The following is a 14,680-nucleotide window of genomic DNA, read 5'->3' on the forward strand; positions in this document are numbered from 1 at the left end:
TTTAGAATTTGAGTTGCCGTTAGCACCAGAGGCCTGCACAAGACCTGGAGCAGACCCGTTCGCGAGACATCGCTCCTGAAATGCCATGCAACCTGCGCAACACCCTCGCTTGAGCAGCTTGTATGCCCACCTGCCCAGATCGTTCCTGGCAGGCATTGTAGACCCGCCAGGTACCCGCAGTCTTATGATACCTAGTAGGTCTCAGTTCGTTCTTTCCATCAACTGCAGACCCCTCCCTCTGCATGACGTAGTTGCTTCGAGTAGAAACTGCACCGGACCCACACCGTTCTGCAGTGTTGCCAACTGCACTAGATTTTCACTACTTAAAAAAGGGAACTCAAAGCTTCGTAAGCCACATCACCAATGAAATGAGATTTACGACTGTTGCTACCCCCCCCCCCCCACACACACGCACATTGAAATAGGTTTTCCGTGGCACAGGATCCATAAGTATATGTCGTAAACAACCAATATACGTATATATAGTGATATAGGGCTGGACTGAAACATGTCACGTTCGACGCTGAGGTCGCGAGTCAAACAACACACTGTTCTACTGCGAACACCAGGGCCGTAGCCAGCTGGGGGCATTGCTGTTACCCTCGTTTGGGGGGGGGGGGGGCAAGTACTTGGATAAACGTAACAACAACAACAATCACAATAATAGTAATACAGTAGCATGAAAGGCATTATTATCCTCATAAATCACGCAAAAAGGGGGTAGAAGTCGGTTCTCATGCATTTGTGTTGAAACTAAAGGCCTGCACAAGACCTGGAGCAGACCCGTTCGCGAGACATCGCTCCTGAAATGCCATGCAACCTGCGCAACACCCTCGCTTGAGCAGCTTGTATTCCCACCTGCACAGATCGTTCCTGGCAGGCATTGTAGACCCGCCGGGTACCCGCAGTCTTACGATACCTAGTAGGTCTCAGTTCGTTCTTTCCATCAACTGCAGACCCCTCCCTCTGCATGACGTAGTTGCTTCGAGTAGAAACTGCACCTGGCCCACACCGTTCTGCAGTGTTGCCAACTGCAATAGATTTTCACTACTTAAAAAAGGGAACTCGAAGCTTCGTAAGCCACATCACCAATGAAATGAGATTTACGAATGTTGCTACCCCCCCCCCCCCCACACACACACATTGAAATAGGTTTTCCGTGGCACAGGATCCATAAGTATATGTCGTAAACAACCAATATACGTATATATAGTGATATAGGACAGGACTGAAACATGTCACGTTCGACGCTGAGGTCGCGAGTCGAACAACACACTGTTCTACTGCGAACACCAGGGCCGTAGCCAGCCAGGGCCATTGCCGTTACCCTCGTTTGGGGGGTAGGGCCAAGTACTTGGATAAACGTGCCAACAAGAACAATCACAATAATAGTAATAAAGTAGCATGAAAGGCATTATAATCCTCATAAATCACGCAAAAAGGTGGTAGAAGTCGGTTCTCACGCGCATTTGTGTTGAAACAGAGGATTAGAAATATTTTTTTTCAACACGTCAATTTCACATTAGCTAATAATGGAAAGAAAACAAGCACACAAACTGTTTTTGAAAGAAAGAAAGTGCATGATAAATGCATTCCGAATGTACAGACATATGGCATGTAAAATTTCCATCTACAATATTTTCTTTTCACATGGAGCGACGTATTACATAATCAATTCATCCAACTCGTAACAAACCAACATTAATAGCAAATAATATCACGGGCAGCCATAGCATTCTCTGTTTTAAAACTTTTCTCACTTAGATCGTTCGGCGCTCAGGGCCGACTCCCGCTACCCCTTTGCTACGGCATTGAACTTGATGAGACTGGATAATATTTTATAATATATTTCTACTTTCATAAAATTTGAAATCAAGGGGTTGCAATTACCCCTCCATTCCCCCTCTGCAGGTGCCCTTGGCCGTCTGGAAGGAAAATGCAAGAAAAATATGAAAATTAATTCCATCTTGAGTACCCTTTAGCCCTACTACTCTTAAATTCTGCTAGTCTGTTTTTTCTTGTACTTTAATGTTTGACCCCCACCCTGACCCTTCCGCTAGACTTAATTTCCGTCCAAGCTTGTGAGCAATGCACCCTACCCCCTCTGGTTGCGCCACTGCGTGCCTGGTTAAGGCACCATGCAATGAAAAGCAATTAGTTTTCAGTGAGGAGATTTTTGTTTGCTCGATCATTCATTTAAATAAATGAAGCTGTAATACTGCGTGCATTTCCTGGCAATAAGATAAAAACTGCTTACGCTGAACTGAAATCGCTAAGTATATAAATTCTCCTTGGAGGAGAGAGCTCCTCCTAGGACCTCGTAGGATTTACGACCTACGTAAGTAGGCAACACTGGCTGAAGCTGTCCACGTGGTGATGAAACACCTGGAGCGACACGCTGCCGGAGGGCTGTTTCCTTCCAGCAGGTTTTGCAGGCGCCCGGGTCTTGTTGAATGCCCAGTTACCTTGTAAGCGCAGAGCGCCTGGAAGACGAAGAACCCGGGTAAAGACGCAAGTCGACTCGTTGCCGTGGGCAGGCGAGCAGGTATACCTGTCCTCGCGGCAAGCGGGCAGTGGGTAGGTAAAATGCACATTATGCTGGCCTCTGGTTGAAACAGAGGATTAGAAATATTTTTTTTTCAACACGTGGGGTGTAAGGGGTGATCTTCCACGTAGTACACCCAAATGTCAACCTCACTTCCACGTTAGTGCACCCTGGACTTAGGACTAACGAGGCTCTGGCGACTGGCCCCATGGCCAGTATAATTTTGTTTGTATTGTCCTGTTCTTTTGTCCTTGTGTGTGCTGAGTGCCCCTTTACAGCCTCAGCTTTTAACAGAAGTCAGAACATTTTAATTTTTTTAGTTATGCAACGTTAGAGTTGTTATTTGTAGAGGTAAGGGGCTGGCCCCCGTATACTGTGACGGGAGCAAAATAGCCTAAGCGCTGACGCTCCCAAAATTTTAAATTCAAATTCTAGTCAAATTCAACACGTCAATTTCACGTTAGCTAATAATGGAAAACAAGCACACAAACTATTTTTGAAAGAAAGAAAGTGCATGATAAATGCATTCCGAATGTACATACATATGGCATGTAAAATTTCCATCTACAATATTTTCTTTTCACATGGAGCGACGTATTACATAATTAATTCATCCAACTCGTAACAAACCAACATTAATAGCAAATCATATCACGGGCCGCCATAGCATTCTCTGTTTTAAAACTTTTCTCACTTAGATCGTTCGGCGCTCAGGGCCGACTCGTGCTACCCCCTTGCTACGGCATTGAACTTGATGAGACTTGTACTTTAATGTTTGACCCCCACCCTGACCCCTCCGCTAGACAATTTCCGTCCAAGGTTGTGAGCAATGCACCCTGCCCCCTCTGGTTGCGCCACTGCGTGCCTGGTTAAGGCACCATGCAATGAAAAACAATTAGTTTTCAGTGAGGAGATTTTTGTTTGCTCGATCATTCATTTAGATAAATGAAACTGTAATATTGCGTGCATTTCCTGGCAATAAGATAAAAACTGCTTACGCTGAACTGAAATCGCTAAGTATATAAATTCTCCTTGGAGAAGAAGCTCCTCCTAGGACTTCGTAGCTACGTAAGTAGGCAACACTGGCTGCAGCCGTCCACGTGGTGATGAAACACCTGGAGCGACACGTTGCCGGAGGGCTGTTTCCTTCCAGCAGGTTTTGCAGGCGCCCGGGTCTTGATGAATGCCCAGGTACCTTGTAAGCGCAGAGCGCCTTGAAGACCAAGAACCCGGGTAAAGACGCAAGTCGACTTGTTGCCATGGGCAGGCGAGCAGGTAAACCTGTTATCGCGTGCAAGCGGGCAGTGGGTAGGTAAAAGGCAGACTATGCTGGCCTCTAGTTAGCACACAGTAATATGCGCAAGAACTGAGAAGAACGGAATATATAGGAACCACAATCATTACAACAACATTAACTTAAAAGCAAGAACAAGGGCTTCCGCAGAAATTTATCAGCCTTGGGCAAAAACCACTTTCAGGGATATGCGGGTATTTGTTATGATTCCTATGTGAGGCAAAGCAAATAATACAGAGAAAAGCCACTTAAAGTTCATCATCATTAGTGGAATTAGTATTCCATGACAATTTTGTTATTATACAAGAATGTCTAAAACGTTTTTACTTTTGGTTTTAATATGATAGTAACAGAAATGAAAGTTGGATAGATTCATATGTTGAGAATAGAATTGGTAGCCCCTTTACATCTCACCTTAGCAAAGACTTATTCATATCAGAAATATTTTTAAGAGGAAAAGGTGATCATGACCGTCATAAAACAATTGTACATGTTTCGAGCAAAAAATGAGACAGGTATAGCACATTCCGAGTGGAGTGAGCAACATTTTCTTGAAACTGAGAAACTTAATTTAAGACCCTTGTTCTTTGTAAGGAAGAGTGAGATTGATGTGACTGTTATAGAACGGTTCGCACTGCGCACTTCCAGGAAGAATTTTTTACTAAATATATTTCTTGGGAAACTGAGTGTCAATTTGAAAGTAATAACTATAACCTTGGAAACAAATGTTTAGAATGTGAAGCGAGCAAGAACATTGTTACTAAATATATTGTAAAAATCGACAATTTCTTCCCAAATTTAACAAAATATATCTTGCCCGAACCTTCCATCGCTGACCACGCCACTCGTCTTGTATATAAGTGGGAGTTCATCAGAAAGCGAATTAGTTATGCGTGTGCTGACTGAGGGGTCTGCTTGAGACTATTTCCGACATTTTGGCGCCAGGGAGCAGCTGGCTCATTCGGAACTAGCTCTTAGCGCTTGTACAGCGGAATGCACAAGTATTGCACGGCAAATTGTCCACGATTATTTTCATTATATTTTCTGTTAAATCATATGTTTATTTAAGACTGGATTTTTTCAGGACTTGGAAAAAATTTTCGGAAAATTTTTTGTTCCATGACGACCTATGTTCATTTTGGTATGGGTGGACAGAGGACACCGAGATTCGACCGACGCACTAAACCCGACCTTTCTACGACTATTCGTTCAAAAGTTACGAGTGATCAAAGTTTTGGAGGGTGGGTTAACTTCTTACCCCTTGACCCCAGGACCACCAAAAACTTGGTACACGTATTCTACACCTCCAAAATCGACAGGGGGTATCTAACGATACCGGATGGGGGTGTTTTTCGATATATTTTTTCGATAACTCTTACCATTTTCGAGATATTTGCAATTTAAGATTTTTTTTAACGCTGTGGACTTAGAAAATTTTCGATTGATGAAAAAAATTGGTTCCATGACGACCTATGTTCATTTTGGTATGGGAGGACAGAGGACACCGAGACTCGACCGACGCACTAAACCCAACCTCTCTACGCGTACTCTACGTCACCAAAAAAAATCGACAAGGGGAGATTTTTCGATAATTCTCACTGTTTCCAAGGTACTTAGGTTTTTGATAGACGACAACGACGAAGTCATCAATGAGTAAACATCTGAATTCGGTGATAGAACCATGTAAACTATTACACAACATGTTGCAACAAGTTATGACGTAATGTGATGAGTCATATCTAACGTGGCGTATTCTGATTGGTTAATTATTACAGCTGTTTTCAATACAGTCCGCGCTTTTATTATATATAAGACGGCATACACTGCAGATCAGTCAGTCTCGTGAGAGCAGCCGAAGAGTACGGACGTCCTGTCGCAGCGCTCCTCGTTTTTGTAAAAAAAAAATAGGTATTTAACTTTCTTTGAAGCTACATACCATCTATTATTTCAAGTTTAAAGGTGTTTCACGTGGTTTTTCATAGTAATTTCGACCAGATTGAATTTTGACGTGATCGTGCGTTTTCTATTTCACCCCAAGAAATTCTATATAAAATAATATACCTGAAAATTGTATTCACAATAAATTGAATTCTTGAGTTTTGTATTCGCACCCAAGAAATTCTATATAAATAACATACCTGAAATTCTATTCACAGTAGTTTGAATTCTTGAGTTTTGTATTCGCACCCAAGAAATTCTATATAAATAACATACCTGAAAATTGTATCGCTATATACTAGACTTTTTGATTTCTGTGATTTTGGAGAAAGCATAATGGAATCCACCACCAGTTTCAATCGTAAAAATGATAAAACTGAATGTGTTACTTGTGGGAAGCTTCAATTTGATTTGAACTTCAATTCGATTTTAAAATTGTGGGAGCGTCAGCACTTAGGCTATTTTGCTCCCGTCACATTATACGGGGGCCAGCCCCTTATCATTACAAAGAACAACTCTACCGTTGTATAATTAAAAATCTTAAAATGTTCTGACTTCTGTTAAAAGCTGAGGCTGTAAACGGGCACTCAGCACACATAAGGACAACAGGACAATACAAACAAATTTATACTGGCCATGGGGCCAGTCGCCAGAGACTCGATAGTCTTCAGTCCAGGGTGTAGGTGTACTACGTGGAAGGTCACCCCTTACACCCCTTGTGGGAAGCTAATCTCAAGGAACAATTTATCGGTACACAGGGCAAGATGTAGCGAAACAGGTTCGAGAATTAATCGTTCGTTACCTTCTAAGCCTTATACTCGATGCGGAAAGATGATTAGCATTACAAATTTAAGTAAACACCTGAAAATTTGCAAACCATCGACCGAACAAGGAACATTGAAAAGGAAAATCGATAATTCAGAAACGGAAGCTTCTACTTCCAAACAAGTTAAATTATCCGATGAACGAAAACCAATTAGATCTGCATTTAACCGTCATATTCAGGATTTCTCTTTTACTTCGGAACCAGGCTGCGACATTCTTAGTTTCTTGCGTGAAACGAAAACATCCGTGATAAATATTCTAAAAAATAAATTGGAAAATAATTCCATAAAAGTATACGTTGATCTATTTTCCGAATACGAAAAAGTCGATGGTACAACAAGAGTCTTTTATCATCGAACAAAAAACCAGGCTCTTCATTTGGCGGACGTCGATAATTTGGACGAATTTTATTCTGATCTTTCAAATGAACTGGTTAAGAAACACGACGATTTCGAGGCTAAAGGGTCGGGATGGTCTCTGTGTGGAAGTCCTCACACGTTAACCGTTTACGTGAACCACTTCTCGCCTCTTCGCGCATCCAGCTACGTTCCTCTTCCACCGAACATTCAACACAAGAGGGCTGTGTTAAATATACAGAACAGCGATAACAAGTGTTTCCTTTGGTGTGTGTTGGCGGAACTTCACCCGATTCATTGGTCAAATCATCCAGAACGGGTTTATCATTACAAGCAGCATGAACCTGAACTGGAAAATGCAATGTCTGGCATCGAATACCCGATGACCATTTCTGATATATCAAAATTCGAAACACGAGCACGAGATGCAGAAGGAAAACGCTTAATCATCAACGTGTATTCCTATACGTTGGATAAACATGTCGTGCATCCCGTCAGGATAAGCGATGTCGACGATGATGATGCTCGTGTGATTAATCTTCTTCTAATTTCAAACGACAGTGTTCACCATTACTGTCTCATTCGTTCACTATCACGCTTGGTCAGAAGTCAATCAACCAAGTATGCAAACAACATCGAAGTTTGCCCGAGATGCCTAACCACGTTCGACGATCGAGAACAATCCAATTATCGAAAATACACCGGACGTCAGATTGCTATCGATAAACTTGCCGAACATAAAATTTATTGCGGTGACAACAGACCGACTCGCATGTTGATGCCGAAATCAAAAGAGGTCGAAGAATTTAGGATGCATAAGGCATTGTTGAAGCATCCCGCAATCATCATTGCTGATTTTGAGTCTTTTCTCAAACCGTTGTCGTACTGCGAACCAGACCCCGAACTTTCTTCCACAACACCGTATCAGTTGCACGAAGCCTCGAGTTTAGGATATGTTGTTGTGCGACAGGATAGGATAGATGAACCGTATGTTTACCGAGGACCAGACGTAATCAAACATTTTTTTGAAAAGATGGTTGAAGAGGCTGAGACAATTGGCAGCCTCTTACGCGAATCGAAACCAATGCTTCCATTATCCAGCGTTGAACTTCAATCTCACAATAACATTGAAACGTGTCCGGTGTGCGATCAACGTTTCACCGACGAGAACCGGAAAGTATTTCACCATAATCACTTCACCGGAAACTACATCGGTGGAATCTGTAACACGTGTAATCTAAAGATCCAAAAACCTACGTTTGTCCCCGTATACCTTCATAATGGCAGCGGTTACGACTGTCATCTCTTAATTCGGAATCTTGGATATGATAGACAAAAAATAAATATTCTAGCAGAGAATGAAGAAAGGTACATCAGTGTCAGCAAGCGAGTATTGATTCCGGGAACAAACGAAACTGTGGGGATGAGATTTTTAGATTCTTACAGATTTTTATCTCCAACTTTTGGACGCTCTTGCAAGCAAACTTTCGGCTGAACAATTTAGAATAACGAGAGCTAATTTTCCCACCGTAGACATAGAAATGATTAGACGTAAAGGTATTTATCCATATGAATATGTTAGTGATAATTCTAAATTTAACGACGACACTCTTCCACCTCAAAAAGAATTTTACAGTCGACTCAGAGAAAGGAATCACGGATGATGAATACGAACACGCGCAACGGATGTGGGACAAATTAGGATGTAGGACACTCGGCGATTATCACGATGCCTACTTAAAATTGGACGTGACAATACTCGCGGATGTTTTTCAAGCATTCAGGAAAACGTCGGCGAATATTTACAAATTAGATCCTGCATATTTTTACGGTCTCTCGGGCTTAGCGTGGTCTGCCATGTTATTACAGACAAAAATAAAACTCGAATTGATACCGGACGTGGGCATGTTATATTTTATCGAGAGGGGGATACGAGGTGGAATGGTGCAATGCGTACAGAGACATGCAAAAGCAAATAACGTTCACATGACAGAAGAATACGATCCTAACGAACAATCGAAATACATATTTTATGTGGATGCAATTAATTTATACGGACATGCTATGATACAAAAACTTCCTTACGGCGGGTTCGAATGGGTGGATACCACTTCCATTAACATTAATAATTTCAACGACTGTGAATTTGGCTTGTTTATAGAGGTGGACCTCGAATTTCCCGACCATCTACACGATTACTTCAAAGATCTACCTCCTGCACCCGAACTAAAATGTTTGCCGGATTCAAATCAACGTAAGCTTCTGTTAACGTTGGATAGGAAAGAGAGATACGTTCTCCATTCCAAAAATCTTCAATTCTTAATTGAGAAGGGAGTTCAAGTAATTAATGTGAGAAGAATAATGAAATTCAAACATTCCGAGTGGTTAAAACCTTACATTGAAAAAAATACGTATCATAGAACACGCGCCACGTCAGATTTAGATAAAGATTTTTTAAACTCATGAATAATGCTGTTTACGGAAAAACAATGGAGAATGTCAGCAAGCACGTGGACGTGAGATTAGTTCCCGATTCAAATAAATGTAGAAAATTGATAGTATCGCCGACATTCAAATCACGAAATATATATGATGAAAACCTGGCCCTGTTTGTGATGGATAAAAAAATAATCAAGTTCAACAAACCAATCTACGTGGGGGCGAAGGTTTTGGATTTATCTAAACTGCATATGTTTGAATTTCATTATAATGTCATGAAACCCTTCTATAATGAAAATATAACACTTTTGTACACGGACACGGACAGTTTTATTTATTCCGTACAGACATCTGACCTCTACAACAATTTGAAACAACCGAAAATGAATGATCATTTCGACACATCTTCCTTCTCTCAACCAAACAGATTTGATCTCCCTTCTCGCAATAAAAAAGTGCTTGGTAAAATGAAGGATGAATGCAACGGAGAAATCATTCTGGAGTTCGCCGGCTTACATTCCAAAATGTATGTGGTGAAAACAGAAACCAGCATCACCAAAAAAGCCAAAGGTGTTGGTAAAAATACCGTGAAAAACAAGCTTGTGTTCGAGGATTACATCAATTGCCTCTATTCACAGTCGAGGATTCTACGTTTGGAGACAAGGATACAAAGCGTAGACCACGTGCTTACCACAAACAAAGTTAAGAAAATTGCGCTGGATCCACATGACGATAAAAGATGTATTTTGTCTTGTGGAATCCACACGTTGCCTTGGGGGCACTATCGTTTAGAAATTAGTAAAAATTGTAGGCAATGCAAATGAAAAAAAATAAACTTAAATAACTATAACTAAAATAAAAAAAAATTTAACTGTCTCATACACAATAAATAACTAGCAAGGACAATGAATCTCTTTGGTTTCCGAAAGCAAACAATGGAAACTACACCGCACGACAGATCATGAATTTCTACCTTCCGTGTTAACTAAACTCAACGGTCTGTTGATCATTCACCTCAACAGCATTTGGACAAAATTGGACGATAACGTGGGTAAAACCTTTTACGTCTTCAACAACAATTTACATTTTTACGAAATTCCGATCGACGGGAAACTTCGGATCACCGTGAATCCGGAGAACGCAGGCGAAATCAAAATTTCTACCGGCAAGAACATTTTTCGAATGAAGCACGACAAGGTGCTTTCTAACATGGCGTACGATGTTTCTGCAGGAGATCATCTTTACGTTCAACTCCTAGGAGATTACGACAAACTCATTCCTCTCTTCGTAGAATTACGAATCACCTATCCTATTATAAATAACCATAATGCCTAACGACATTTTCGGCCACACCAAGCGTGTAGACCACGCAGAAGAAATTCTGATGCTCGACGTTCGAGTTAAAAAGTTGAGGAGCGATTTGATTGCTTTGCAGGAGACCTTAAACAATAGTTTACAATCGGAAATCGCTACGCTCCAAACGCAATGTCTCGATCCTATTCTGAAAATCGATTCCGAACTGAAAACACTTATAAAAATTATGTTGATGTACCTTCTTACGACAACGTTCAAAATATACAGTTGAGCGTGGATTCGCTTCAAAATGATTTGGCCAAATTACAGCAATTTCAATCGAAAGATTTGGAAAAATTGGAACTCGAAATCGAAGAACGAACTTCCGCAATTGAAAAGAATTTCTCTGAACTTCAAACCGTTGTGAATGATATCGATGTAGAAAGCTTGCATGTCGTCGTTTCTAAATTACAAGAAGAATTCACCAGCACGTTGGAAGAAATTAAATCCAAGTTACAGACTTTGGAAGGTACCATGACAAACCTACCATCGTCAGACGAACTGCAGGTCATCGGTAAAAGCGTTGCGAACATAAAAATTCAATTGGAGGCTTATCAAGATTTCGAACACATTCAAACCACCATCGCTACGCTTCAGACGTCTTTGGAGTTGATCAACGAAGAAATTAAAAATATTCACGCTCAAGCAAGCGCGTTGACGAGTATTCAAGACACGTTAAGCACGGTTCAGCAGAAGATCGAATATTTAGAAAATTTGAACGCCGAATCGAACCTTGCTCATTTTCATCACATACTGGACAACTTGGACTTGGAATCGTTACCGACGAGTGTGCCTTCGAAGGAAGGCTTTGGAAAAATTGAAAACGGCAGGGACGGCATTATCCGATTCGAGTGACATCAAAAGTTCATTGAGCGATCTCGAAAGTACGGTGGCCAATCTCCCCACCTCCAAAGAATTACACGCTTTGAAAAGGAACATATCTCGAATGCTGAAACGACTAGAAACGGAAACGGCAAACGTGGAACAGATTCGAGATGAAATTACTTCGCTGGTGTCGACGTTGCCCACTTCGCAGAGCGTCACGGATCTTCACACGCAGTTTACAGAGATGCGAGGCATCGTGAACGATCTTACCGAGAAAAGTTCGAAATTGAATCAAGTTGAGAACCTTCAGAACATTGTCGTCAACATCAGAGATCAAGTTGGAGTGCTGGAATCCACGCAGGAATCGACGCTGGCCTCTTTCGGTGCCAAGTTGCAAGAACTGAACGAAAACTACAAGCAGCTGAACGTGGAAGTGAAAATCAAACAGTCATTTTCTGCCGTAACGGATACCATAGTCGAGCATTTGTTGCCCATTGAAAATAAACTTGGACACGTTCACAGTAATCTGCTCAGCGTCGATACTAAAATCGCCAAATTGTTCACCTTGCAAGCCATCGAAATCAACAGCGTACCCAATCAACAGAGAATCTCCACGTTCGTCGAAGGTAACAAACTGTACATGTTACATCCTTATCATCCGTATTACAAGTTTCTCCTCGATGGCAAGTAGTATGATTTGTGATATAACCAGGACGAGAAATGATGAACCCCCCTCAGGCAGATTTGGCTACACTTAAAACTATCTCAACCTGCCCATATGAGCTTTTTGCTCAAGTGTAGTACTCTGTCTAATCCAAGATTTTTGTAAAAATGCCCTCGGGAATTTCCTGTGAAATGATGAGCCCCCTGAGATTGATTTGACTACACTTGCAAAAGCCACATCTGTGAGATTGTTGTCCATAAGCTTGTCAAAAATATGATATTTTTTTTTGCCCACACCTAAAACTAGGCCAAACGTATTAACACACACACACACACACACACACACACACATATTTACTTCCGGTCCACTTCCGGTTTAAATTCAATTGGGCACCAGGCTCAACTTGTATATCTAGTATTAAGATAATGTAATTCTTCTAGAATTGCTCTGTGACTCTCTCATTTCTTACATCATAAATATATGATTTTTCACCTATGAGAATAACACTACATATGGTGTCATCAGGGAGTGTATCGTGGAATTCACAGATAATTTTAATGTTTGTCCTGTCATTAACCACAACTTGTTTCCTTTTTGAAGTGTTGATGACAAACATGGGTCTCTGTGCTTTGAATTCATCTGGTGTGTAATACATGTCAGTATTGCCAGTAGTGACCCTTTTGTATGCTGTAAATGCTTCATATAATTTGAGGAAATCATCCTTGGACATGTCTAAATTATAATTTTCTCTAGGGAACACCTCATTTCTGCCATTTTTAAGATATATGTTCTTGATGTTGCAGTTATCAAATCTACTTAAATTTTTTTCCTGATTATTGTGTCTTCCAGTCTGAAACAATACCACCACAAAATCTGGCATGTCATATTGTATACTGGAGAATGAATTTGTAGCATCAAACTCATAATAAGTACCAGCGGCAGGCTTCTGTACACATTGATATGTATAAAATTGTAAAGGTACCTGTAGATTTTTTATTATATCTGCTTTGTATTTAAGAGCATAACTGGCTTCATATTCAACAACTGGGATTCTTAGCTCCATAGTCTGAATAATGCATTTGCCTTCATCAGGTAGGGTATTAGGCAAAGCTTCCCCTGTAGAGTTTAATGTGCTGTACCTCATCAAAGCATTATTATCATTGGCAGCTCTTCTAAATGTGATTCTTAAACCACCCTTCCACATAATATCTTTGTAATCTGAGAAGAATCCTGGCAACAGGCGCATAGGGAACAGCACTGTGTGGCTCTTGTTTAATATTTTATCACCAGCCTCAAATCCACCTATTTTGTAGTAAGAAGCCTCGGTTTTGGATAATTTTAGTGTGGCCAAAGCTGTGGAGGTAATGCCGGGATAATCCACTCTGTTTATAACAACACCATGCTTTCTGATCTCAATTTCAGAGAACAGATGTGGCACAAAATTGTCTACCAATCTTATATTTGAATTTGCCGGATAATCTGTACCATCGAGCTTTACAACGTCAAATTTGATGTATAGATCTGCTCTGTGGGGGTGTATAAAACCATCCCTTACATCAAGATCAACCTCAATCTCTGTGTTGGGTTGATTTAAATTTGCAAATGTCCTCCTGTTTGGGGGGAATGATTGTAGCTCATAACTCTCAATATTTTCCATTTTTTTTGTATGTATTTTTATTTAAATATTAATCTCTATGATAGCAGTTGTTGTGGCTCCAGCAAAATCAACTAATTCTTCTTTTTCATTAGTGACCATCAATTCAATGTTATCTATTCTATTATGGCACACAGGAAAATATAATGTTGGGGATGGGGTGTAGATGATGGGCTCCATAAATTCAGAGTTAGGTTTGAATGTTGCAATGATGCCAGTTTGTTTGTGAGTGCCTATGCCATTTGATTTGGTGATCATACCCTCGGCCACATTACAGTGAATATTCAGTCTCTCTATGGCTAAGAATTTAGGTATATTAATAGCAGTGTGTTTGATGGCTGGTTCAAGTTTTGTGTTGTTCTCAAAGCCTAACAGCTCTCCTATAGTACCCAGATCCACTGTTTCTGTAGCAGATACAATCTCTACTCTGTGAGTGACAGAATTTTGAGTCAATACTATACCTCTGGGTAATTGAGCATTTAAAGTGGACAGATTATATTGCCCTGGAGTGATGATAATTTTTTGATCCCCTACTGCAATTTTGTTGTTGTGGTGTGTAATATTAGGGATCAAGTACATGCCATAAAATGCTCTGAGAGCTATTGTTTTGGGATACACTATATCATGTAATTTGAGTTTCAATATTGATTTTTGGCTGGTGAGATGGAATACCCCCATGATGTTTTAAATACCACAAGGTTTTTTGAAAATTTTCAATTGATGGTTTATTTATTTGAGACATATATCTAAGAACAGATAAACACAAATGTCCACAATTAACATCTTT

This window comes from Lepisma saccharinum, chromosome 12 (genome assembly GCF_977018435.1).
Source record: "Lepisma saccharinum chromosome 12, izLepSacc3.1, whole genome shotgun sequence".
NCBI classification, from domain to species: Eukaryota; Metazoa; Arthropoda; class Insecta; order Zygentoma; family Lepismatidae; genus Lepisma; species Lepisma saccharinum.